We start from the raw sequence: 27,500 nt of genomic DNA, 5'->3' as shown, positions 1-27,500 counted from the left end.
TGGCGCAATGTGGTTCTACACGTACCAGCTGGTTTTTATTTCTTCCACATAAATGGCGCCATGTGGTACACCTGGCACTGTTCTTGCTCGACGGACACCAGCACGTGCACGAACTCTCACACCGGGTTCATGCATGCTTGCCCTTTGGCGCGATGTTTCGTGTGCTCATTTTGAACTGTTTCACACTGTTTCGCCGTTTTCATCCAAACGCCGCTAAACTTCGCACTATGTGTGAAGGGGCCATAACAGATGGTCCAGTTGTTAGCTGGTAAGCTTTCAATCTGTTTTTTCAGATGCTGTTTAGATATTTATGGAGTATGTTCATGTCTGACTTGTTTTTTTTTTTTTTTTTTTTTTTTTTTTTTTTTTTTTTTATGAAAATACACATTGTGGACCGATTGTCATGGTAACTGGTCCAGATATGGTAAAATAGCCGACCAATAATCAGCCAATCAGAGTGCGCGTAACATCATAGCCATATAATAATGGATGTTATTTGATTTGCTGGCCCACAGGATTCAAAACACAACAATAAAAACATGAGTATATTTGATTTTTTTTTTAAACAGCCGTTTAATTTGGGATTTTTCTTCATTATTATAGTGTGCTTTTATTATTTGTTAATTTAGTGCAGGGATGGGCAATCATGTGCCACGAAGGGCCAAGACACTGCAGGTTTCCCTTTCTACCAATCAATCACCTCAGCACGTGATTTCATTGATGATCGGGTGTTTATGTTCAGGGGAGAAGTTCATCAGCAACCCACTTGCTGACGTGATTAGTTGTAAGGAAAACCTGCACTGTCTTGGCCCTCGTTGCCCGCCCCTGATTTAGTGTGTTTATTCATAGGAAAGCCCTATATAAATTATTATTAGTATTTATTTATTTATGTTGTATATAAGTCACACCGGCACACAAGCTTCAAGACCTCCAAAACTCATAAAAACAACTGACTTATCCTGTGGAAAATGTGGTTTAATATTCAAAGACAAGACAAACAGGGATGACCAGATAACCTAAGTGGTTGGTGCACGTGCACAGCCGCCATCCAACCTGTCTTCTCCGCATCCTCATTGTACCTTTTTGTTTGTTGGTGTGGTGTGAGTGCCCTTCATTGTCATGCCTGTAAAGGACGTCCACATTTGTGTGTTCTTAAATGAGGCAGAGATGGTTTGTGACAGTCAGTTTGCTCCTCCTCAGGCTGACTGAGGTTATATAAGCAGAGGAAAGCTGGTCAAAGTTCAAACACAGCGGTGGATGGAGTGGTTTAGTTTCCAAATAGGAGAACTGAGTGTGTTTAAACGTCTGGGGAGTCGTTTGCCTCTTGATTTTAGAATCAATGAAGGACTGAAAGAGGGAGGAAGGTTTCTGTAGCAGAAAATGGCATTAGAGTTAATGACCGAGTGGGTCCCACAGGGCTAGTTCATATTAAAGCTATTTCAGCACTGACAGCACTCCACCCGTGACCTGAGTGATTAAGAAAAAACTAACACTGCACTCATTAGAGCGTATTCCTCTGCCAAGGCCCAACACTCGTCTCTTCTCTACTTCTGAAACACGGTGGGGGCATCGTTTTAACAAAGTATAAATAACATGGAAATTAGTCAATATAATATTCAAATACACATTACAGTTTAATGGAACCCAGAAGAACACCTCTCAGCTCACCCACTAACTGTACTTGTTCAGTAATCTACATCTGGATCCACTTCAAAAATCTATTCAATTATTTTCTTTTTCTTTTCTTTTTTTTTTTTTTTTTACCAAAATAATGGAATTTGTTACTGTGGGTTTGGAGGATCTGCTGGTAATCAGACAGCTAAAGCAAGAAAATGACAAACAATTGGCTTGTAAAGGACAGTTACAGGAGGAACCTGGAGAGCAAGATCCAGCAGAACAACATGAGGGAGGTGTGGAGTGGGATGAGAACCATCGCTGGTCATGGTAAGAAGGTGTTACTAAGTAACGTGTTACCACCATCACTGGTGAGAAGAGAACTTAGTTGCCTGTGTACAGGAAAGGCTGCAGGTCCTGATGGCCTCAGCCCCAGAGTGCTGAAGGGATGTGCTATCCAGCTGTGTGGGATTTTCCAGGACATCTTCAACGTGAGCCTGAGCCAGATGGTTGTTCCTGAGCAGTGGAAAACCTCATGTTTGGTCCCTGTGCCAAAGAAGAAGAACCCCAACACACTTAAAGACTACAGACCTGTGGCCCAAACATCACATGTTATGAAGTCAACTTGACATGCTCATCCTGAGGTACCTCCGCACAGTCCTTGAATCATTGCTGGAACCCCTGCAGTTTGTGTACCAGCCCAACAGGGGAGTGGAGGATGCCATCATCTTCATGCTGCACAGAGCTTGCTCTCACCTGGAGGAGGCAGGCAGCACAGTGAGAGTCATGTTCTTTGACTTCTCCAGTGCGTTCAACACAACCCAACCTGATTTGTTCAGTGATAAGCTATGTGACATGAAGGTGGAGGCCCCACTGGTGGTCTGGATTACCAACTACCTTACATCCGACACATCAAACGTAGCACAGGGGAACCACAGAGGAAGGTCCTATGGTGCTCCAGACTCTGGACTGTTGAACATCTGAAGTTGTACATCAAGAAGAATGGGAAAGAATTCCACCTACAAAGCTTCAGCAATTAGTGTCCTCAGTTCCCAAATGCTTATTGAGTGTTGTTAGAAGGAAAGGTGATGTAACACAGTAGTAAACATACCACTGTCCCAGCTTTTTCGAAATGTGTTGCAGGCATCCATTTCAAAATGAGCAAATATTTGCACAAAAACAATAAAGTTTATCAGTTTGAACATTAAATATCTTTTCTTTGTGGTGTATTCAATTGAATATTGGTTGAAGAGGATTTGCAAATCATTGTATTCTGTTTTTATGTACATTTTACACAATGTCCCAACTTCATTGGAATTGGGGTTGTAAGTTGGTTACACATCACCCACAAAATGTTATGGTTTCCATTCCAAGTCAGACCCAACGTTCTGTACACTTCTGTCCAGTGGTGGGCACAGTTACGATAATCCAATAACAGATCATTATCAAAGATAATGTTTTCATTATCAGATTTTCTTTTTAGATCACTTTAAAAACCATTATCCGACCAATTATCTTCCGATAAATTTTTGTCTGATAACTTGTAGACCGATAAAGTAGTAAACAAAGCTGAACAGCGGCAAACATTTTTAAAAATTAAAATCAGTTGAGCACCTACCATACCACCATACTAATATGCTGGCAATATCACCCAAGTCATCCAGAGGCATACATTTTTAACTTATGGTTCAAATTTTAACCAGTCTAATTTCAGACAAGTTATTTAAAATTACTGTCATGTCTGAAGTTTTATAAAGTGAAAATATCAGATATATGTTTTAGTTTTAAAGTAATGTGCTAATTTTTAAGGTTTTAGTGAGCACATGCTGTGCCCAGCAGTGCATTATGGGTAGGATAATCTCAGTAGGTTCACAACAGGACAAATGCATTTCAGACACTCTGTTCAGGCTCCATGGACAACAGCATTAAACTCTAGTGCCTAAACCCCCGTGAATATATTCTCTGGGTTTATAGACATTGTTATTGTATTTGCGTTTGTTAAATTCCACGCATTTTAAATGTAGCAGACACCGATTATGTGGAATTTTGTTTTGGCAAGTTTTCAAGGCCTCTACTGCCATCTACTGGCCAGTAGTGTTCATGGCAGTTCATGGCAGTATTCGTCCTGAAGCTGAGCAGACACTGTATGATATTTTTAATCACTGTACACGATTTCAGTTCAAACTGTACAACAGAACCGCGCACGGTGTAAAAGTTCAGAGCGCACGATTTATATTCTCACACACATTATACGTTCAAAAACCACACGTCGAACTCATGTTTCCAGAAGCAAAACATAAGCTTTTTTTTTTCAAACTTAATTTACAAAAACGTTCGATGGGAGACATCAAAGTTTAAAAACAAAACAACAAAAAAAATTACAAGACAGCGCTGCGGCGTTTGCACAGGCATAGTGCGAGCGGTTGGACACTTGTAGCTCTTCAGCAGCAGGACACCCTCACAATAGCTAACCAGAATAATATCAAACAGGTTTGATTTTCATTTGACCATACGATCGGTGATCAGGAGGTGGTCGTGAGATGTTAAACGCAGCTTGTTACTCCATGTACACTACACGATGCAGGATGTGCAATTAACCTGAAATTCGGTCCAAAAAATTCTCGCACGAATGAAAAATCATCTGAAAAAGGGCCAAAACTCGCACAGTGTAAAGCCAACATTTATGTGTCAAGACAATATTGAGTGCACATTTTACAGTATAATAAAACGTGCCCACATCATCTCTCCACATGCAAAACATTTTGCAATGACACTTCCAGGGCTCCGTAAAAATGCCTGTTTTTACAAAAAAAAAGGAATATTTTACAAAAGCACATTTATCTGTAAACACCAACACACGACACATGTCACATTAACGTGTTGGTTTACATAATGAATGACTGAACCAATCAGTGTTTAGCAGAGGCATTTTTACCCAGAATCCTTTGCGATCACTTATCTGTAACTTCTGATATATTTTTGGGTGGTTTATCATTTTATCTTTATCAAAGATAACTTTTTAGTTATCTGATTATCTGTTATTGAAGTTAATTTTTTGATTATCTGTGCCCACCACTGCTTCTGTCACAGAAAATTGATTTATTAATTTATTAACAATACTTTTACAAGTCAAACACTGGGACGAAGAGCTGGGGCTGTGTGTCTTTCTCTAGGAAACACTGGAGTTGCTTCAGGTTGGTCATCCAGTGTAAAACCTGTGCCAAATTTCAATGTGGATCTGTATTGGATCAGCTGTGGCAACCCTCAGTAAATGAGGGCAACTGAAAGACAGTTGTTTGTCTTTCATCATATGAAAACATAACCTCCTTGTGGTTATGTTATTCTGTAAAACAAATTATTCAGATCTTTTGGGGTCACCACAGCAGATCCAATACAGACATGCATGTTGATTTGGCATACGTTTTGCATCAGATGCCCTCCTTGACATGACTCCATGTTATATGTGGAATGGAAAAGGGGGAATTGAACTGGGAACCTTGTGATCATGACAAGAGTGTTCCTGTTTAATAAGCTGGGATTGTTCGGCATCTGCCATTCTTCCACTAAAGCCACACCAGGAATTCTGTCTGCTCACATTTTTGGTGGCTGATGGATCTTATCACAGTGCAAAGTGACGATACTTGAACCCACAACCTTCTTTCTACACAGAACCTAATTCTGAGACACATCTCCCAAAAAACTGCTACGTTATGTTTTTGTTGTTGTTGTTGATGATGATGATGATGGCGATAATTATAATAGTCGTGTATGTAATGTGCCTAATGTGTGTCTCTGTGTGTCCACAGTGGCTCATGTGCACTGTTGCCAGATACAACTGATGATTTCCAGTACAAAGGCTGATAAAACCCGCATCCAGCTCGCAAAATAAAATTCAAAACCACCTAGTCTGACACCATTGCACACGGTTATGCCTCTTTTCATGTGAATATGGAAAACAACTTGCTTGGAAACTATACAAATGTTCTGGCTCCATCCCTTTATGGGGAACCTTATAAAACAAACAAGAGCAGACTCTAGTGGCCACCAGGACCATGCAGTTAGCAGCAAGGCTTCCCAAGCAACTTGATAGGCCTCTCTTTATTTTTACTGCTCGTCACCTGCATCTATCATCAGTCTGAAAATAAACTTCACATTTACATATATAAACACTAACAAAACTTCTTTTTCTTCATGTGTTTATCAGCAGATCGTAAACCAGTGTTGGGGGTGTATACGGCCGCCTACTGTATCAGAGTGTGTGGAATCATGTTATTAATTAGTCTTTCAAAAAAGACATCAAAAAGGTCCTGGGATCGCTTCCCACATGGCTCTTTCTGTGCAATGAACCACAATAACTGCTTGGCTGTCACACTGCAATAATAATAATAATAATAATAAAAAGTGGCCCGGTGGAGTAGTGGTTAGCACTGTTGCCTCACAGCAAGAAGGTAATGGGATCGACTCCTGCCTGTGGCCTTTCTGTGTGGAGTTTGCATGTTCTCTCCATGTTTGCGTGGGTTTCTTTACAGGTGCTCCAGTTTCCTCCCACATCCAAAGACATGCAGGTTCGGTTACTGGAAACATTAAATTATCCATAGGTGTGTGTGTGCGGGTGTGAATGTGTTTGTTTGTCTATATGTGGCCTTGCAACAGACTGGCTCACGCCCAATGACTGCTGGGACAGGCTCCAGCTCTCGTGACCCATAACTAGATTGAGTATAGAAAATGGATGGATGGATAGTAATTCTAATAGGCGGCGCAGTGAAGTAGTGGTTAGCACTGTTGCCTCATAGCAAGAAGGTCAAAGGATCACTTCCTGCCTAGGCCTTTCTGTGTGGACTCCTCATGTTCCTGTGGGTTTCCTCTGGGTACTTTGGCTTCCTCCCACTTCCAAAGACTGGAATTCACCACTGGTTACTAAAGTTGTGCAGCCAAATGCAAAATTAAAGCAAAAGGCTTTCTGTAATGGTTCTTGCATATTAAGCATAACAATATGGGTCATTTCCCTTTAGTCACCCCCGTATTGGACTTTTTTTTTTTTTTAAGGCTCCACAAAAATCACTTAATCATGATTTCCAAGAATGAAAGTGGTAGAATCAAATTAAAGGTGATATTCTGAAAGTACAAAGGATTCTCTTTTGCAATGAGTAGCCTCAATTTCAGCTATGTCACCTCCTTCAGACCAAAAAGTTTAGTTGAAAATCTGTCATTTTTTCAAAAATCATGTAATATTTTCCAAAGCTTGATGATTTCATAATGATGTCATAAGGGGCTTGCAGACTTTTCTCAACCATTCTACAACAAATAGTAAATGATTCCTCTTTCAGATGCAAAGTTGCAAAAGGCTGGATCTATTATGGTTCTGAGTATTAAACATTACAGTATCAGTCATTCTGCTAGTATCTCCTCCCCTCTGTATCAATCAATCAATGTATATTGCACCTAACTTTGCACATCATCAGACCACAGCACACTTTTCCACTTTGTGTCTGTCCATTTCAAATGAGCTCAGGCCCAGAGAAGGCGGCGCCGTTTCTGGATGTTGTTGATGTATGGCTTTAGCTTTGCATGGTAGAGTTTTAACTTGCACTTATAGATGTAGCGACGAACTGTGTTAACTGACAATAGTTTTCTGAAGTGTTCCTGAGCCCATGCTGTAAGATCCTTTACACCAGGGGTGGGCAACCTGTTCCAGAAAGAGCCATGAGGGTGCAGGTTTTCTTTGCAGCCACTGACTCCACCAGGTGATTTCACTGATTAACTGATTCCATCTGCTCAAAGTGATATTAATCAGTAAAATCACCTGGTGGAGTCAGTGGCTGCAAAGAAAACCTGCACCCTCATGGCTCTTTCTGGAACAGGTTGCCCACCCCTGCTTTACACAGTGATGTTGTTTTTTTAATGCAGTGCCGCCTGAGGGATCGAAGGTCACGGGCATTCAATGTTGGTTTTTGGCCTTGCCGCTTACGTGTAGAAAGTTCTCTAGATTCTCTGAATCTTCTGATTATGTTATGGACTGTTGATGATGGAAACCCTAAATTCCTTGCAATTGAACATTGAGAAACATTGTTCTTAAACTGCTGGACTATTTTTTTTTTCATGCAGTTGTTCACAAAGTGGTGATCCTCACCCCATCTTTGCTTGTGAATGGCTGAGCCTTTTGGGGATGCTCCTTTTATACCCAATCACACTCACCTGTTTCCAATTGGTGTTCTTTGAGCATTCAGCAACTTTCCTAGTCTTTTGTTGCCCCATCTCAACTTTTTACCTCCGCCAAGGAGGTTATGTTTTCGGTCGCGTTTGTTTGTCAGCAGGATAACTCAAAAGGTTTTGAATGGATTTTGATGAAATTTTTTTGGAGTGGTTGGAAATGACAAGAGAAACAAGTGATTAAATTTTAGTGGTGATCCGGCTCACGATCCGGATCCAGGAATTTTTTAAAGGATTCTTCACCATTGCGGGACAGGGGGAATTTTGACATTCTAGTTTCTAATGCCACAAAAACAAGACAGAAAGGCTTGAAAAAAATTAGGGTGTAACATAGTCAAATGTTCTATCAAACAACAAAGTTTGGTGATGATTGGATCCGGATTCCGGATCTGGTGATCCAGAATATGCAAAAATATAGGGAAAATAGAAAATGTGTTAGTGTGAGGTGACAAATGAAGCTAGAGATGCACAACTAACACCAAATTGTAGCTGAATCTGTACTGATTCAGTAAGGTGTCATCAGATTTGATGTAGCTTCAAATGTTATGGAGCTAGATCCAGAAGAAAACTGCCATTACCGAAAATTCATTTTTATTCTATAACTTTTGAACTAATAAAGACATAAAAGTGATTCCAAGTTCTAGTGGTATGTTTTCATGGTCAAGGATTTGAACACCCTGCGGTTTTGCAAGTTCTCCCACTTAGAAATCATGGAGGGGTCTGAAATTTTCATCTTAGGTGCATGTCCACTGTGAGAGACATAATCTAAAAAAAAAAAAAAAAAAAATCCGGAAATCACAATGTATGATTTTTTTATCATTTATTTGTATGTTACTGCTGCAAATAAGTATTTGAACACGTACCAACCAGCCAAGGATTCTGGCTCTCACAGACCTGTTAATTTTTCTTTAAGAAGCCCTCTTACTCTGCACTCTTTACCTGTTTTAATTGCACCTGTTTGAACTTGTTACCTGTATAAAAGACACCTGTTCACACAATCAATCACACTCCAACCTGTCCACCATAGCCAAGACCAAAGAGCTGTCTAAGGACACCAGGGACAAAACTGTAGACCTGCACAAGGCTGGGATGGGCTACAGGACAACAGGCAAGCAGCTTGGTAGAAGACAACAACTGTTATGATTATTTATTAGAAAGTAGAAGAAACACAAGATGACTGTCAATCTCCCTCGGTCTGAGATTCCATGCAAGATCTCATTTTGTGGGGTAAGGATGATTCTGAGAAAAGCTCAGAACTACACAGGAGGACCTGGTCAATGACCTGAAGAGAGCTGGGACCACAGTCACAAAGATTACATTAGTAACACATGATGCTGTCATGGTTTAAAATCCTGCAGGGCAGCAAGGTCCCCCTGCTCAAGCCAGCACATGTCCAGGTCCGTTTCAAGTTCACTTGTGACCATCTGGATGATCAAGAGGAGGCATGGGAGAAGGTCATGTGGTCAGATGAGACCAAAATAGAGCTTTTTGGAATCAACTCCACTTGCCATGTTTAGAGGATGAGAACAACCCCAAGAAAACCATCCCAACAGTGAAGCATGGGGGTGGAAACATCATACTCTGGGGGTGCTCCTCTGCAAAGGGGACAGGACAACTGCACCGTATTGAAAGGAGGATGGATGGGGTCATATATTGCGAGATTTTGGCAAACAACCTCCTTCCCTCAGTAAGAGCATTGAAGATGGGTCATGGCTGGGTCTTCCAGCATGACAATGACCCCAAACACACAGCCAGGGCAACTAAGGAAGGGCTCCGTAAGAAGCATTTCAAGGTCCTGGAGTGGCCTGGCCAGTCTCCAGACCTGAACTCAATAGAAAATCTTTGGAGGGAGCTGAAACTCAAAACCTGAAAGATTTTGGAGAAGATCTGTATGGAGGAGTGGACCAAAATCCCTGCTGCAGTGTGTGAAAACTTGCAAACAAAGGCTACTATACCAAATATTAACATTGATTTTCACAGGTGTTCAAATACTTATTTGCAGCAGTAACATACAAATAAATTATTAAAAAAATCATACATTGTGATTTCCAGAATTTTTTTTTTTTTAGATTATGTCTCTCACAGTGGACATGCACCTAAGATGAAAATTTCAGACCCCTCCATGATTTCTAAGTGGAAGAACTTGCAAAATCGCAGGATGTTCAAATACTTATTTTCCTCACCTCACTGTATATATATATATATATATATATATATATATATATATATATATATATATATATATATATATATATATATATATATATATATATATATATAATTTCTTAAACATTTCTTAGGAATGACAGAAACTTGCTTTTTAAATGTAAGGGAATCATCACAATGAAAGTAAAAATAGTAGTTATGGATTCATGACATGATTCCTGTAGGGCTGAGTCGCTCTCAAATTTTTAAGCAAGAAAATGTAAAAACTCTAAAATTAAATTTATTCCTGTGACTTAGAGGTCAGAAGACCGAAGTGAAAGATAAATGTTTCTCACCAGCATGCATGTGTGACAGAAGTTCATAAGAGTCACAAAATTACAGATAAAGCAGATTTACATTCTGGAAGCTCCTGGGAATATAAAAAACTAGTAGGGATTTTTTTTTTTAATGTCTATATGGTTACATGTGAGTGTCAGAAACAGTCTTACAACCCACTTTTTGGTCATAGCCACAGGCTGAAAACCTCCTATTATGTTGGGATTGTTGTGAATTCTGATTGTATCATTTGTCTGGAGTGTCTGAGGCCGCGTCTGATATTTACCACTGCCAGTCTGCTGCAGGTGACGAGGGGGCAAGGCCGAGTCCCACATGTCTCACGACAGAGCAGATTAAAGAGTTGTGAAAATCCACACATCGCAGGCTGCAATGAGAAAAATAATAATGTGTACATGGCCTTCTCTTTATGGCAGTAACAACACGTTCTCTGGGGGCCAATCTTTTTCTATCCATTCTGTCGATGACAAACAGCACCACACCAGCAAACGCAAGGATTCTACGACAGGATGTATGGAGTGTTTATAACGAAAGCAATCAAAATACAACGACCTGACATTCTCTTGATCCAGACATGTGCGCTGTATCCTGTTACTGCTTCCTAAATGAAATAGGCAGGGCAATAACCCAGAAACAAATCCTGAAATTTGAGCTTTAGGAAAATTTAATTGAAATAAAAGTGTATGTAAAAGTGTATTTGAATGATTTTTTTTTTTTTTTTTAAATAGCACATAGCCTGAAGTACAATTGAATTACTTTATGGCTAAAATGTATTAAAACACTAAAAATTTGAATGATCTGAAATTCTGTGAAACAAAATTTTAATATTTGGGCCAGCAGGGTGGCTTAGTGGCTACAACTCACAGCAAGAAGGTCATGAGATCAATTCCCGCCTGTGGCTTTTCTGTGTGGAGTTTGCATTTACATATAGGTTAGGTGGATTGGAAACTTTAAAATTCCATAGGGGTGCATGTGTTTGTCTGTTTATATGTGGCCCTGTGACAGACTGGCATCCTGTCCAGGATTACCCTCCTCATGCTGTGTGACTGCTGGGATAGGCTCCAGCCCCCCATGGCCCTTAATTGGAGTTACCGGTTGAAGATGAGTGAGTGAGTGAAAATTAATATGAGACAAATATTTGTTGATTGACTTCTTTTTCTTTCTTTCTTTCTTTCTTTCTTACTGCTGTGACACATTTAAAAATAGACAATCCACTGGAGAAAGACCAGTATCTGGTGTATCACAGGAAATTCTTTGGTGCCGACTTTTGCTATTGTGTGCGTTCACACCACCTGCTCTAACTGATTGTAAAAAGCTCGCGTTTTATCTATCTACATTTTTCTAGATATTAGATATTATGATATCTGCAGTAAATCAGCATGGATTAGACAGTACTCAAATCTGAGTGACTGTGCAAGAAGAAAGTGTGAGGAAAGCCACCAAGACACCCAGACAACCCAGAAGAAGTTATAGGCTTATGTGGCTGTGATTGGAGATAAGATATTAACGACAATACAACTCTTGCTTGCCTCTACTGGTGGTTGGCTCTCACTGCGGTATTGTATCACTTCCTGTTCCGGAGCACAGCGGTGTTTTTCTGTATCTGTTAGCTGTTTAATCTGCGCAGTTAGATTGATCTAGTTATCTAGATTACGATTTGTTTCCCAGTGTAATCTTTACGTGCCTTAACTAAAGCACTCCTTCTGCTGAATCACCTCTAAATTATTTACACATTATTCACTTTGCGTGTTTTTAAGAATCCGCTAGCTTAGCGTAGCTATTAGCTCTTAGCCGATTTAGCATGGAGGCTTCTCCTGTCTCTCCCGCACTTTTCTGCTCTGGGTGTGAAATGTTTAGTTATTCCTCGGCCTCCTTTAGCAGTAACGGTACTTGTAATAAGTGTAGCTTATTCGTAGCTTTGGAGGCCAGGCTGGGCGAATTGGAGACTCGGCTCCGCACCGTGGAAAATTCTACAGCTAGCCAGGCCCCTGTAGTCGGTGCGGACCAAGGTAGCTTAGCCGCCGTTAGTTACCCCCTGGCAGATCCCGAGCAGCCGGGAAAGCAGGCTGACTGGGTGACTGTGAGGAGGAAGCGTAGCCCTAAACAGAAGCCCCGTGTACACCGCCAACCCGTTCACATCTCTAACCGTTTTTCCCCACTCGACGACACACCCGCCGAGGATCAAACTCTGGTTATTGGCGACTCTGTTTTGCGAAATGTGAAGTTAGCGACACCAGCAACCATAGTCAATTGTCTTCCGGGGGCCAGAGCAGGCGTCATTGAAGGAAATTTGAAACTGCTGGCTAAGGCTAAGCGTAAATTTGGTAAGATTGTAATTCACGTCGGCAGTAATGACACCCGGTTACGCCAATCGGAGGTCACTAAAATTAACATTAAATCGGTGTGTAACTTTGCAAAAACAATGTCGGACTCTGTAGTTTTCTCTGGGCCCCTCCCCAATCGGACCGGGAGTGACATGTTTAGCCGCATGTTCTCCTTGAATTGCTGGCTGTCTGAGTGGTGTCCAAAAAATGATGTGGGCTTCATAGATAATTGGCAAAGCTTCTGGGGAAAACCTGGTCTTGTTAGGAGAGACGGCATCCATCCCACTTTGGATGGAGCAGCTCTCATTTCTAGAAATCTGGCCAATTTTCTTAAATCCTCCAAACCGTGACTATCCAGGGTTGGGATCAGGAAGCAGAGTTGTAGTCTTACACACCTCTCTGCAGCTTCTCTCCCCCTGCCATCCCCTCATTACCCCATCCCCGTAGAGACGGTGCCTGCTCCCAGACTACCAATAACCAGCAAAAATCTATTTAAGCATAAAAATTCAAAAAGAAAAAATAATATAGCACCTTCAACTGCACCACAGACTAAAACAGTTAAATGTGGTCTATTAAACATTAGGTCTCTCTCTTCTAAGTCCCTGTTGGTAAATGATATAATAATTGATCAACATATTGATTTATTCTGCCTTACAGAAACCTGGTTACAGCAGGATGAATATGTTAGTTTAAATGAGTCAACACCCCCGAGTCACACTAACTGTCAGAATGCTCGTAGCACGGGCCGGGGCGGAGGATTAGCAGCAATCTTCCATTCCAGCTTATTAATTAATCAAAAACCCAGACAGAGCTTTAATTCATTTGAAAGCTTGACTCTTAGTCTTGTCCATCCAAATTGGAAGTCCCAAAAACCAGGTTTATTTGTTATTATCTATCGTCCACCTGGTCGTTACTGTGAGTTTCTCTGTGAATTTTCAGACCTTTTGTCTGACTTAGTGCTTAGCTCAGATAAGATAATTATAGTGGGCGATTTTAACATCCACACAGATGCTGAGAATGACAGCCTCAACACTGCATTTAATCTATTATTAGACTCTATTGGCTTTGCTCAAAAAGTAAATGAGTCCACCCACCACTTTAATCATATCTTAGATCTTGTTCTGACTTATGGTATGGAAATAGAAGACTTAACAGTATTCCCTGAAAACTCCCTTCTGTCTGATCATTTCTTAATAACATTTACATTTACTCTGATGGACTACCCAGCAGTGGGGAATAAGTTTCATTACACTAGAAGTCTTTCAGAAAGCGCTGTAACTAGGTTTAAGGATATGATTCCTTCTTTATGTTCTCTAATGCCATATACCAACACAGTGCAGAGTAGCTACCTAAACTCTGTAAGTGAGATAGAGTATCTCGTCAATAGTTTTACATCCTCATTGAAGACAACTTTGGATGCTGTAGCTCCTCTAAAAAAGAGAGCTTTAAATCAGAAGTGCCTGACTCCGTGGTATAACTCACAAACTCGTAGCTTAAAGCAGATAACCCGTAAGTTGGAGAGGAAATGGCGTCTCACTAATTTAGAAGATCTTCACTTAGCCTGGAAAAAGAGTCTGTTGCTCTATAAAAAAGCCCTCCGTAAAGCTAGGACATCTTTCTACTCATCACTAATTGAAGAAAATAAGAACAACCCCAGGTTTCTTTTCAGCACTGTAGCCAGGCTGACAAAGAGTCAGAGCTCTATTGAGCTGAGTATTCCATTAACTTTAACTAGTAATGACTTCATGACTTTCTTTGCTAACAAAATTTTAACTATTAGAGAAAAAATTACTCATAACCATCCCAAAGACGTATCGTTATCTTTGGCTGCTTTCAGTGATGCCGGTATTTGGTTAGACTCTTTCTCTCCGATTGTTCTGTCTGAGTTATTTTCATTAGTTACTTCATCCAAACCATCAACATGTTTATTAGACCCCATTCCTACCAGGCTGCTCAAGGAAGCCCTACCATTATTTAATGCTTCGATCTTAAATATGATCAATCTATCTTTGTTAGTTGGCTATGTACCACAGGCTTTTAAGGTGGCAGTAATTAAACCATTACTTAAAAAGCCATCACTTGACCCAGCTATCTTAGCTAATTATAGGCCAATCTCCAACCTTCCTTTTCTCTCAAAAATTCTTGAAAGGGTAGTTGTAAAACAGCTAACTGGTCATCTGCAGAGGAATGGTCTATTTGAAGAGTTTCAATCAGGTTTTAGAATTCATCATAGTACAGAAACAGCATTAGTGAAGGTTACAAATGATCTTCTTATGGCCTCGGACAGTGGACTCATCTCTGTGCTTGTTCTGTTAGACCTCAGTGCTGCTTTTGATACTGTTGACCATAAAATTTTATTACAGAGATTAGAGCATGCCATAGGTATTAAAGGCACTGTGCTGTGGTGGTTTGAATCATATTTGTCTAATAGATTACAATTTGTTCATGTAAATGGGGAATCTTCGTCACAGACTAAAGTTAATTATGGAGTTCCACAAGGTTCTGTGCTAGGACCAATTTTATTCACTTTATACATGCTTCCCCTAGGCAGTATTATTAGACGGTATTGCTTAAATTTTCATTGTTACGCAGATGATACCCAGCTTTATCTATCCATGAAGCCAGAGGACACACACCAATTAGCTAAACTGCAGGATTGTCTTACAGACATAAAGACATGGATGACCTCTAATTTCCTGCTTTTAAACTCAGATAAAACTGAAGTTATTGTACTTGGCCCCACAAATTTTAGAAACATGGTGTCTAACCAGATCCTTACTCTGGATGGCATTACCCTGACCTCTAGTAATACTGTGAGAAATCTTGGAGTCATTTTTGATCAGGATATGTCATTCAATGCGCATATTAAACAAATATGTAGGACTGCTTTTTTGCATTTGCACAATATCTCTAAAATCAGAAAGGTCTTGTCTCAGAGTGATGCTGAAAAACTAATTCATGCATTTATTTCCTCTAGGCTGGACTATTGTAATTCATTATTATCAGGTTGTCCTAAAAGTTCCCTAAAAAGCCTTCAGTTAATTCAAAATGCTGCAGCTAGAGTACTGACGGGGACTAGAAGGAGAGAGCATATCTCACCCATATTGGCCTCTCTTCATTGGCTTCCTGTTAATTCTTGAATAGAATTTAAAATTCTTCTTCTTACTTATAAGGTTTTGAATAATCAGGTCCCATCTTATCTTAGGGACCTCGTAGTACCATATCACCCCAATAGAGCGCTTCGCTCTCAGACTGCAGGCTTACTTGTAGTTCCTAGGGTTTGTAAGAGAAGAATGGGAGGCAGAGCCTTCAGCTTTCGGGCTCCTCTCCTGTGGAACCAGCTCCCAATTCAGATCAGGGAGACAGACACCCTCTCTACTTTTAAGATTAGGCTTAAAACTTTCCTTTTTGCTAAAGCTTATAGTTAGGGCTGGATCAGGTGACCCTGAACCATCCCTTAGTTATGCTGCTATAGACGTAGACTGCTGGGGGGTTCCCATGATGCACTGTTTCTTTCTCTTTTTGCTCTGTATGCACCACTCTGTATTTAATCATTAGTGATCGATCTCTGCTCCCCTCCACAGCATGTCTTTTTCCTGGTTCTCTCCCTCAGCCCCAACCAGTCCCAGCAGAATTCAATCAATTCAATCAATTTTTTTATATAGCGCCAAATCACAACAAACAGTTGCCCAAGGCGCTTTATATTGTAAGGCAAGGCCATACAATAATTATGTAAAACCCCAACGGTCAAAACGACCCCCTGTGAGCAAGCACTTGGCTACAGTGGGAAGGAAAGACTGCCCCTCCCTGAGCCTGGTTCTGCTGGAGGTTTCTTCCTGTTAAAAGGGAGTTTTTCCTTCCCACTGTAGCCAAGTGCTTGCTCACAGGGGGTCGTTTTGACCATTGGGGTTTTACATAATTATTGTATGGCCTTGCCTTACAATATAAAGCGCCTTGGGGCAACTGTTTGTTGTGATTTGGCGCTATATAAAAAAATTGATTGATTGATTGGAGAAATACATGCAGATTTACCATAGAGTGTCATACTGTTTGTATTTCTTTGTAATTGATGTAAATAAAGTCTGAAACATTCAGTGGCCATCAGAGAGCCTCGTCCACAAATTACCACAAAAGACTCCAAGCTGTCATTGATGTTAAAGGGGGCAAAACACGGTATTAAGAACAGGGGTATGTAAACTTTTGATCAGGGTCATTTGGGTAGTTTTTGTTGTCATTATGACTTAAAAAGAGCAAACAGTTGTTTGACAATAAATGGCTTCACCCAACCACTAACCATGAGAAGAAAAAAAAAACATGTTTGTGTTATCATTCATATTCTCTGAAAAATGTCCACCAAAAAACAAAAATTCTGCCAGATTATGTAAACTTTTGAGTGTGTGTGTGCGCGCGCGCATGTGCACATGCACATAGAGATCCGTATGGTATGTAATACTCACCATGACCCATCAACCTGCTCATTGCATTTTGAACTGCAATCACTTTATAATTATTATTCACTTCATTCTTATGCACCTTATGTCTAGTTTATATCTACTTGTCTAGTTTGTGATAGTACTGTGAGTAAGAGAAACCTTAGTCATGTTCCTTGGCAACGCAATATGTCGTGCAGCGGCAGGGAGCTGAAAAGGGCTTTAGAAAATGGACATACCCCTGCCTGAGGTATAACAAGTTGATACTGGTATCAAAATAAAGGTAATGTTCTCTAGTATCCAGAAATTATGTTGTACTTGACAAAATGGGTGCACAACATCGTTGTTTAACCCCTTATGTTCCAAAACACAGCTGAAATTTCTACAACTAGGAACCTTCAAATTGTGTGATCCCTGTGGTTGGAAACCATTAATTAAGTCCTATATACTGATGTTTTCTTGCTGGGAACTACATGTAGAAATAATCAGTAGTTGTTTTAGGGGCTACCTGCATTATCAGGAGGGATCTACCACCCCCAAAAAGAAATTTTAGCTGTTTTTTTTTTTTTTCTTTCAGATTTTTTTCCTCAAAATCACCATCTGGATGTCTTGTAAAGAGGAAAAACAACTTTAATGTGTAATCGAAATGTCTTTATTTGGGTCCATCATCTGAAAACATATAATTTAAAACTTTAGTGCTGTAAATAATATTGTGTTTAAGCCTGTATTGTCTAAACACCAAAATACTGCTATTGCATGCATTTTGTCATTTTATCAATTGATTGTGTCCTTCATACCTCTGGTTCACATTGCCTACTTACATGTATTTTTCTTCTTATGATGAAGTTTTTACACCCTCTTTTTTTTTTTTTTTTTTTTTTTTTTATTGAGTCCTTTCTTGTTTGCAGTGGTGATGGACAGGTTGACGGATGAGAGCAGACAGGAGTCCCCATGGACTATGATGTTTGCAGATGACATTGTGATCTGTATTAAGAGTAGAGAGCAAGTTCAGTCTAGTCTGGAGAGGTGGAAATATGCTTTGGAGAGAAGGGGAATGAAAGTCAGTAGAAGCAAGACTGAGTACATGTGTGTGAATGAGAGGGAGCCCAGTGGAATAGTGTAGTTACAAGGAGTAGAAGTGGTGAAAGTAGATGAGTTTAAATATTTGGGGTCAACTGTTCAAAGTAATGGAGTGTGTGGTAAAGAGGTGAAGAAGAGAGTGCAGGCAGGGTGGAGTGGCTGGAGAAAGGTGGCAGGAGTGATTTGTGACCGAAGAATATCAGCAAGAGTGAAGGGGAAAGTTTACAAGACAGTAGTGAGACCAGCTATGTTGTACGGTTTTGAGATGGTGGCACTAACAAAAAGACAGGAGGCAGAGCTGGAGGTGGCAGAGCTGAAGATGTTGAGATTCTCTTTGGGAGTGACAAGAATGGACAAGATTAGGAATGAACATATCAGGGGGACAGCTCAGGTGGGACGGTTTGGAGACAAAGTCAGAGAGGTGAGATTGAGATGGTTTGGACATGTGCAGAGGAGGGACCCAGGGTATATAGGGAAAAAGGATGCTGAGGACAGAGCCACCAGGCAGGAGGAGAAGAGGGAGGCCAAAGAGGAGGTTCATGTATGTGCTAAGGGAGGACATGCAGGTGGTTGGTGTGACAGAGGAAGATACAGAGGACAGGGTGAGATGGAAATGATTGATCTGCTGTGGCGACCCCTAATGGGAACAGCCGAAAGACAAAGAAAAAGAATGTATTATATGGCATGCTATTTGTGAAATAATTCACAAGACCCTCCCTTCATCTTTCAACTACTGGAACAGTTTTCTGGAAGCAGGAGACTTGCTGTTGAGACTCATCAGTGCAGATAAAGAAGCAAACTTCCAGCTTCACCTCAATTCTGTGATGGAAACTGTTCCTTACTTCCACTTGGCTGGACTAATCAACTATGCAAGATACATGCCAATTTATGTTTCAAAAATGCAAATGCTTGAAACTCGGCAACCAAAGATGCATCAGTTTCTAACCAGTGGAGGTTTTGTTGTCCGACGATCAGACAACATGAAGTTCATTAGTGTCCCAACAGACCAAGTCCTTGAACAAACGATAAACAGGGAAGCAAAGGCTACTGGAGGTATCATCGGATTCACCCTGAAGACAGCTGCTTTGTAGCGTTGGCTAATGCCAATTTATGTTTCAAAAATGCAAATACTTGAAACTCGGCAACCGAAGATGCACCAGTTTCTAACCAGTGGAGGTTTTGTTGTCCGACGATCAGACAACATGAAGTTCATTAGTGTCCCAACAGACCAAGTCCTCGAACAAACGATAAACAGGGAAGCAAAGGCTACTGGAGGTATCATCGGATTCACCCTGAAGACAGCTGCTTTGTAGCGTTGGCTAATGACACGTCATGTGTCTGAAGAATACTCCGAGGCCTTCGAGCAACTCTCTGTTAACAAGTCAGAAGGGAAACTACATGAGGAGCTTGGTCCAGCAAGGGTTGCAAGGGACAAGGCAGATGTCACCAGCATAAAAGATTATGTAAAGGATCATTGTCAGGACCCATCTGACTTGGAAAGTATCCCAAAAGAGCTTGTTAACATTACAACTGGGCAGATTGCGACTAAAGATGCTGAGGAATCTCTGACATCCATTCCAGAAAAAGGAAAGACCATCGTCAACAACTTCCTTGCTGCACGGCTAATCGATGGAGAGGCCAAGAACTGTTGGGGTGCTATTCCCAAATCTACTGTGGCAACCTTTGCAAGCATGAAGAAGGCCCTATCATTTGACAAAGAGAGGAAAATGGTTCTTGACCCAGAGGTACTATTCCATCACTTGCTCTCTGTTGCGAAGCACCGTGACATTGCTATGAGAATGGTTTTATCATACGAGTTGAACCCAGTTCCACCTGCATTGTTCCATGATGATGGAACCATGAAAAAGGCCATCAAGTCTGATCTAGCTGATAAGTTACAAAAGAACTGTCCACAAGAAACTGAATTGAAATCCAACATCCATATCCCAACAGCTTACATCATTGATGGCATGTGCTTCATCAAAGGTGTGAATGAATCGCAATTCAAAACCTTTGATGACCTCGGTGAAATTGTACTCAAGAAGTTGTCTAGATTATACAGGAACCCATATCTTGATATTGAGATAGTGACCCTTGTATTTGATAGGTATGATGTGAGTTCAAGTATCAAAGGCAATGAGCGTCAATGACATGGTGACACAGGTGCTGATGGACCTTCTCACAAGATCATCGGAAACAGACAAGTCCCCAACTACAGGCAGTTTCTTAAGTTAGGACAAAACAAGGCAGCCCTTATTTATTTCCTGAGCAAGTACATCGAAGAGCATGCACCAGATAGAATTCCTAAGGAACAAACACTTGTCATTGCTGGTGGATATCCTAATCGCGAACTTCTGAGAGATATTTCAAGTCAACGAACAAGAGATCTGGAGGCTCTGTTTTCCAACCACGATGAGGCAGTTACCAGGATGATATTGCACGGTACTCATTTATTGACTTTTCCTCGCACCATTGTCAGATGTGACGATACAGATGTCGTAGTCCTTTTGTTGTACTACCAAAGTAGAGGTCAACTGAGCAAAGATGTATACATGCATGCCGGCCACTCAGGAAAGTTTATCACCAGGTAATGGTTCATTCCAGTATTGAAAATTGCTGAGGCAATTGGGATGAATCAGTGTTGCATTCTACCTGCTGTGGATGCCCCGGTTGACTACGACTCCACCAGTGGCTTTTTCAGACTTGGGAAGAAAACAGCATACACCATCCTTCAAAAACACAAAGATGTTCTTAAGGGACTGACAGAATTCCATTGTCCAGATAATGAGGGACTTGATGCTGCTATGGAGCTCCTCCTTTTGATGTATGGGAAGGTTTGCAATGGGAGATCGTATGCTACTCTTGACAAATTGCACTTCATGTTATCATCCACAACTGACAAACCAGTGTCATCCCTCCCTCCAACTGATGATGCATTTAGACAGCATGCTCTTAGAGCAAAGACCAGACGATGATCTGGTGCCGACTTCTTGAATATGATGCCATAAGCTTGGTGCGCCTATCTTTGGGCAGTTTTGCCTATTCCTCTTTGCAGCACCTCTCAAGCTCCATCAGGTTGGAGCATCGGTGCACAGACATTTTCAGATCTCTCAGAGATGTTCAGTCGGACTCAGGTCTGGGCTCTGACTGGGCCACTCAAGGACATTCACAGAGTTGTCCTGAAGCCACTCCTTTGACATTTTGAGTGTGTGCTTAGGGTCATTGTCCTGCTGAAAGATGAACCATCTCCCCACATGAATTTCTTCCATTTTGGAATAAGGCTGTAACTTGGCTGTAATTTGGAAAAAGTGAAACACTGTGAATACTTTCTGGATGCAATATATATATATATATATATATATATATATATATATATTATATATATATATATATATATATATATATATATATATATATATATATATATATATATATATATATATATATATATATATATATATAGTCCCAGCAGAGGACTGCCCCTCCCTGAGCCTGGTTCTGCTGGAGGTTTCTTCCTGTTAAAAGGGAGTTTTTCCTTCCCACTGTAGCCAAGTGCTTGCTCACAGGGGGTCATTTTGACCGTTGGGGTTTTACATAATTATTGTATGGCCTTGCCTTACAATATAAAGCGCCTTGGGGCAACTGTTTGTTGTGATTTGGCGCTATATAAAAAAATTGATTGATTGATATATATATATATATATATAAATATATATATATATATATATATATATATATATATATATATATATATATATATGAGGGCTGTCAATAAAGTATAGGTCCTTTTTATTTTTTTCAAAAACTATATGGATTTCATTCATATGTTTTTACGACAGACATGTTTGAACCCTCATGCGCATGCGTGAGTTTTTCCACGCCTGTCGGTGACGTCATTCGCCTGTGAGCACTCCTTGTGGGAGGAGTCGTCAGCCCCTTGTCGGAATTCCTTTGTCTGAGAAATTGCTGAGAGACTGGCGCTTTGTTTGATCAAAATTTTTTCTAAACCTGTGAGACACATCGAAGTGGACACGGTTTGAAAAATTAAGCTGGTTTTCGGTGAAAATTTTAACGGCTGATGAGAGATTTTGAGGTGATACTGTCGCTTTAAGGACTTCCCACAGTGCGAGACGTCGTGCAGCACTCCCAGGCGCCGTCGTCAGCCTGTTTCAAGCTGAAAACCTCCACATTTCAGGCTCTATTGATCCAGGACGTCGTGAGAGAACAGAGAAGTTTCAGAAGAAGTCGGTTTCAGCATTTTATCCGGATATTCCACTGTTAAAGGAGATTTTTTAATGAAAGACGTGCGGGCGGATTGCAGCGTCGGCTCGCAGCCACCGCGACGCTCCGCCACAGGAAAAACACCTCCGTTGGAAACCTTAAGGACAAGTTGGAACATGTCCAGCTGTTAAACAATTTCTCATATACTCACTCCACTGAAAGCCATCAAAAGCCGCCTGGATTTTACAAATGGTTATCAACACGGAGGTGTTTTTCCTGTGCCGCTGCATATATACAAACACACACACACACACACACACACACACACACACACACACACACACACACACACACACACACACACACACACACACACACACACACACACACACACACACACACACACACACACACACACACACACAGTGGGGCAAAAAAGTATTTAGTCAGTCCCTGATTGTGCAAGTTCTGCTACTTAGAAAGATGAGAGAGGTCTGTAATTTTCAAAATAGGTACTCTTCAACTATGAGAGACAAAATGAGAAAAAAACAGGAAATCACATTGTAGGATTTTTAAAGAATTTATTTGTAAATTATGGTGGAAAATAAGTATTTAGTTAATAACAAAAGTTCAACTCAATACTTTGTAACATAATCTTTGTTGGTAATGACAGAAGGCAAACATTTCCTATCAGTCTTCACCAGGTTTGTACACACTGTAGCTGGTATTTTGGCCCATTCCTCCATGCAGATCTCCTCTAGAACAGTGATGTTTTGGGGCTGTCACTGGGCAACATGGACTTTCAATTCCCTCAACAAATTTTCTATGGGGTTGACGTCTGGAGACTGGTTCGGCCACTCCAGGACCTTGAAATGCCTTTTACGGAGCCAATCCTTCTTTGCCCGAGCAGTGTGTTTGGGATCATTGTCATGCTGGAAGGCCCAGCCACATTGCATCTTCAATGCTCTCACTGATGGAAGGACGTTTTGGCTTAAAATTTCATGATACATGGCCACGTTCATTCTTCCCTTAACATGGATCAGTCGTCCTGTCCCCTTTGCAGAAAAACAGCCCCAAGGCATGATGTTTCCACCCCCATGCTTCATAGTAGATATGGTGTTCATGGAATTCAACTCAGCATTCTTCTTTCTCCAAACATGACGAGTTGAGTTTTTACCAAAATGTTCTATTTTGGTTTCATCTGACCACATGATATTCTCCCAATCCTCTTCTGGATCATCCATACTCTCTGACAAATTTCAGACGGGTCTGGACATATACTGACTTAAGCAGGGGGACACGCCTGGCACTGCAGGATTTGAGTGCCTCTCTGTGTAGTGTGTAGCCTTTGTTACTTTGGTCCCAGCTCTCTGCAGGTCATTCATCAGGTCCCTCTGTGTCGTTCTGGGATTTTTGTTCACCGTTCTCATGATCATTTTGACCCCACGGGATGACATCTTGCGTGGAGCCCCAGATCGAGGGAGATTATCAATGGTCGTGTATGACTTCCATTTTCTTACAATTGCTCTGACAGTTGATTTATTCATAAAACCTGCTTGACTATTGTAGATTCACTCTTCCCAGCCTGGTGCACATCTACAATTTTCTTCCTGGTGTCCTTCGACAGCTCTTTGGTCTTGGCCATGGTTGAGTTTGGAGTGTGACTGTTTGAGGCTGTGGACAGGTGTCTTTTATACAGATAATGAGTTCAAACAGATGCCATTAATACAGGTAACAGGTGGAGGACAGAAGAGCTTCTTAAAGAAGTTACAGGTCTGTCAGAACCAGAAAGCTTGCTTGTTTGTGGGTGACCAAATACTTATTTTCCACCATAATTTACAAATAAATTCTTTAAAAATCCTACAATGTGATTTTCTAGATTTTTTTTTTTCTCATTTTGTCTCTCACAGTTGAAGTGTACCTACATATGATGAAAATTACAGACCTCTTTCATCTTTCTATGTAGGAGAACCTGCACCAGCAGGGACTGACTACATAATTTTTTACCCCTCGTGTATATATATATATATATATATATATATATATATATATATATATATATATATATATATATATATATCAATACTTGCCTCTACTGGTGGTTGGCTCTCACTGCGGTATTGTATCACTTCCTGTTAGGGAGCACAGCCGTGTTTTGCTGTATCTGTTAGCTGTTTAATCTGTGCAGTTAGATTGATCTAGTTAACTAGATAACGATTTGTTTCACAGTGTAATCGTCAGGTGCCTTAACTAAAGCACTCCCTCTGCTGATTCACCTCTAAATGATTTACACATTATTCACTTTGTGTGTTTTTAGGAATCCGCTAGCTTAGCGCAGCTACTAGCTCTTAGCCAATTTAGCATGGTGGCTTCTCCTGTCTCTCCCGCACTTTTCTGCTCTGGGTGTGAAATGTTTAGTTGTTCCTCGGCCTCCTTTAGCAGTAATGGTACTTGTAATAAGTGTAGCTTATTCGTAGCTTTGGAGGCAAGGCTGGGCGAATTGGAGACTCGGCTCCACACCGTGGAAAATTCTACAGCTAGCCAGGCCCCTGTAGTCGGTGCGGACCAAGGTAGCTTAGCCGCCGTTAGTTCCCTTCCAGCAGATCCCGAGCAGCCGGGAAAGCAGGCCGACTGGGTGACTGTGAGGAGGAAGCGTAGCCCTAAACAGAAGCCCCGTGTACACCGCCAACCCGTTCACATTTCTAACCGTTTTTCCCCACTCGGCGACACACCCACCGAGTATCAAACTCTGGTTATTGGCGACTCTGTTTTGAGAAATGTGAAGTTAGCGACACCAGCAACCATAGTCAATTGCCTTCCGGGGGCCAGAGCAGGCGACATTGAAGGAAATTTGAAACCGCTGGCTAAGGCTAAGCGTAAATTTGGTAAGATTGTAATTCACGTCGGCAGTAATGACACCCGGTTACGCCAATCGGAGGTCACTAAAATTAACATTGAATCGGTGTGTAACTTCGCAAAAACAATGTCGGACTCTGTAGTTTTCTCTGGGCCCCTCCCCAATCGGACCGGGAGTGACATGTTTAGCCGCATGTTCTCCCTGAATTGCTGGCTGTCTGAGTGGTGTCCAAAAAATGAGGTGGGCTTCATAGATAATTGGCAAAGCTTCTGGGGAAAACCTGGTCTTGTTAGGAGAGATGGCATCCATCCCACTTTGGATGGAGCAGCTCTCATTTCTAGAAATCTGGCCAATTTTCTTAAATCCTCCAAACCGTGACTATCCAGGGTTGGGACCAGGAAGCAGAGTTGTAGTCTTACACACCTCTCTGCAGCTTCTCTCCCCCTGCCATCCCCTCATTACCCCATCCCCGTAGAGACGGTGCCTGCTCCCAGACCACCAATAACCAGCAAAAATCTATTTAAGCATAAAAATTCAAAAAGAAAAAATAATATAGCACCTTCAACTGCACCACAGACTAAAACAGTTAAATGTGGTCCATTAAACATTAGGTCTCTCTCTTCTAAGTCCCTGTTAGTAAATGATATAATAATTGATCAACATATTGATTTATTCTGCCTTACAGAAACCTGGTTACAGCAGGATGAATATGTTAGCTTAAATGAGTCAACACCCCCGAGTCACACTAACTGCCAGAATGCTCGTAGCACGGGCCGAGGGGGAGGATTAGCAGTAATCTTCCATTCCAGCTTATTAATTAATCAAAAACCCAGACAGAGCTTTAATTCATTTGAAAGGTTGTCTCTAAGTCTTGTCCATCCAAATTGGAAGTCCCAAAAAACAGTTTTATTTGTTATTATCTATCGTCCACCTGGTCGTTACTGTGAGATTCTCTGTGAATTTTCAGACCTTTTGTCTGACTTAATGCTTAGCTCAGATAAGATAATTATAGTGGGCGATTTTAACATCCACACAGATGCTGAGAATGACAGCCTCAACACTGCATTTAATCTATTGTTAGACTCAATTGGCTTTGCTCAAAATGTAAATGAGTCCACCCACCACTTTAATCATATCTTAGATCTTGTTCTGACTTATGGTATGGAAATTGAAGACTTAACAGTATTGCCTGAAAACTCCCTTCTGTATGATCATTTCTTAATAACATTTACATTTACTCTGATGGACTACCCAGCAGTGGGGAATAAGTTTCATTACACTAGAAGTCTTTCAGAAAGCGCTGTAACTAGGTTTAAGGATATGATTCCTTCTTTATGTTCTCTAATGCCATATACCAACACAGTGCAGAGTAGCTAAACTCTGTGAGATAGAGTATCTCGTCAATAGTTTTACATCCTCATTGAAGACAACTTTGGATGCTGTAGCTCCTCTGAAAAAGAGAGCTTTAAATCAGAAGTGCCTGACTCCGTGGTATAACTCACAAACTCGCAGCTTAAAGCAGATAACCCGTAAGTTGGAGAGGAAATGGCGTCTCACTAATTTAGAAGATCTTCACTTAGCCTGGAAAAATAATCTGTTGCTCTATAAAAAAGCCCTCCGTAAAGATAGGACATCTTACTACTCATCACTAATTGAAGAAAATAAGAACAACCCCAGGTTTCTTTTCAGCACTGTAGCCAGGCTGACAAAGAGTCAGAGCTCTATTGAGCTGAGTATTCCTTTAACTTTAACTAGTAATGACTTCATGACTTTCGTTGCTAATAAAATTTTACACCACCTGTACACCACCAACCCGTTCACATCTCTAACGGTTTCTCCCCACTCGGCGACACACCCGCCGAGGAACAAACTCTGGTTACTGGTGACTCTGTTTTGAGAAATGTGAAGTTAGCGACACCAGCAACCATAGTCAATTGTCTTCCGGGGGCCAGAGCAGGCGACATTGAAGGAAATTTGAAACTGCTGGCTAAGGCTAAGAGTAAATTCGGTAACATTGTGGCAGTAATGACACCCGGTTACGCCAATCGGAGGTCACTAAAATTACATTGAATTGGTGTGTAAATTTTTTTAAAAAGTCAGAGCTCTATTGAGCCGAGTATTCCTTTAACTTTAACTAGTAATGACTTCATGACTTTCTTTGCTAATAAAATTTTAACTATTAGAGAAAACATTACTCATAACCATCCCAAAGACATATAGTTCTCTTTGGCTGCTTTCAGTAATGCGGGTATTTGGTTAGACTCT

Source organism: Thalassophryne amazonica, chromosome 10 (assembly GCF_902500255.1).
Source record: "Thalassophryne amazonica chromosome 10, fThaAma1.1, whole genome shotgun sequence".
In the NCBI taxonomy this organism is placed as follows: Eukaryota; Metazoa; Chordata; class Actinopteri; order Batrachoidiformes; family Batrachoididae; genus Thalassophryne; species Thalassophryne amazonica.
This window is presented reverse-complemented; position numbering follows the sequence as displayed.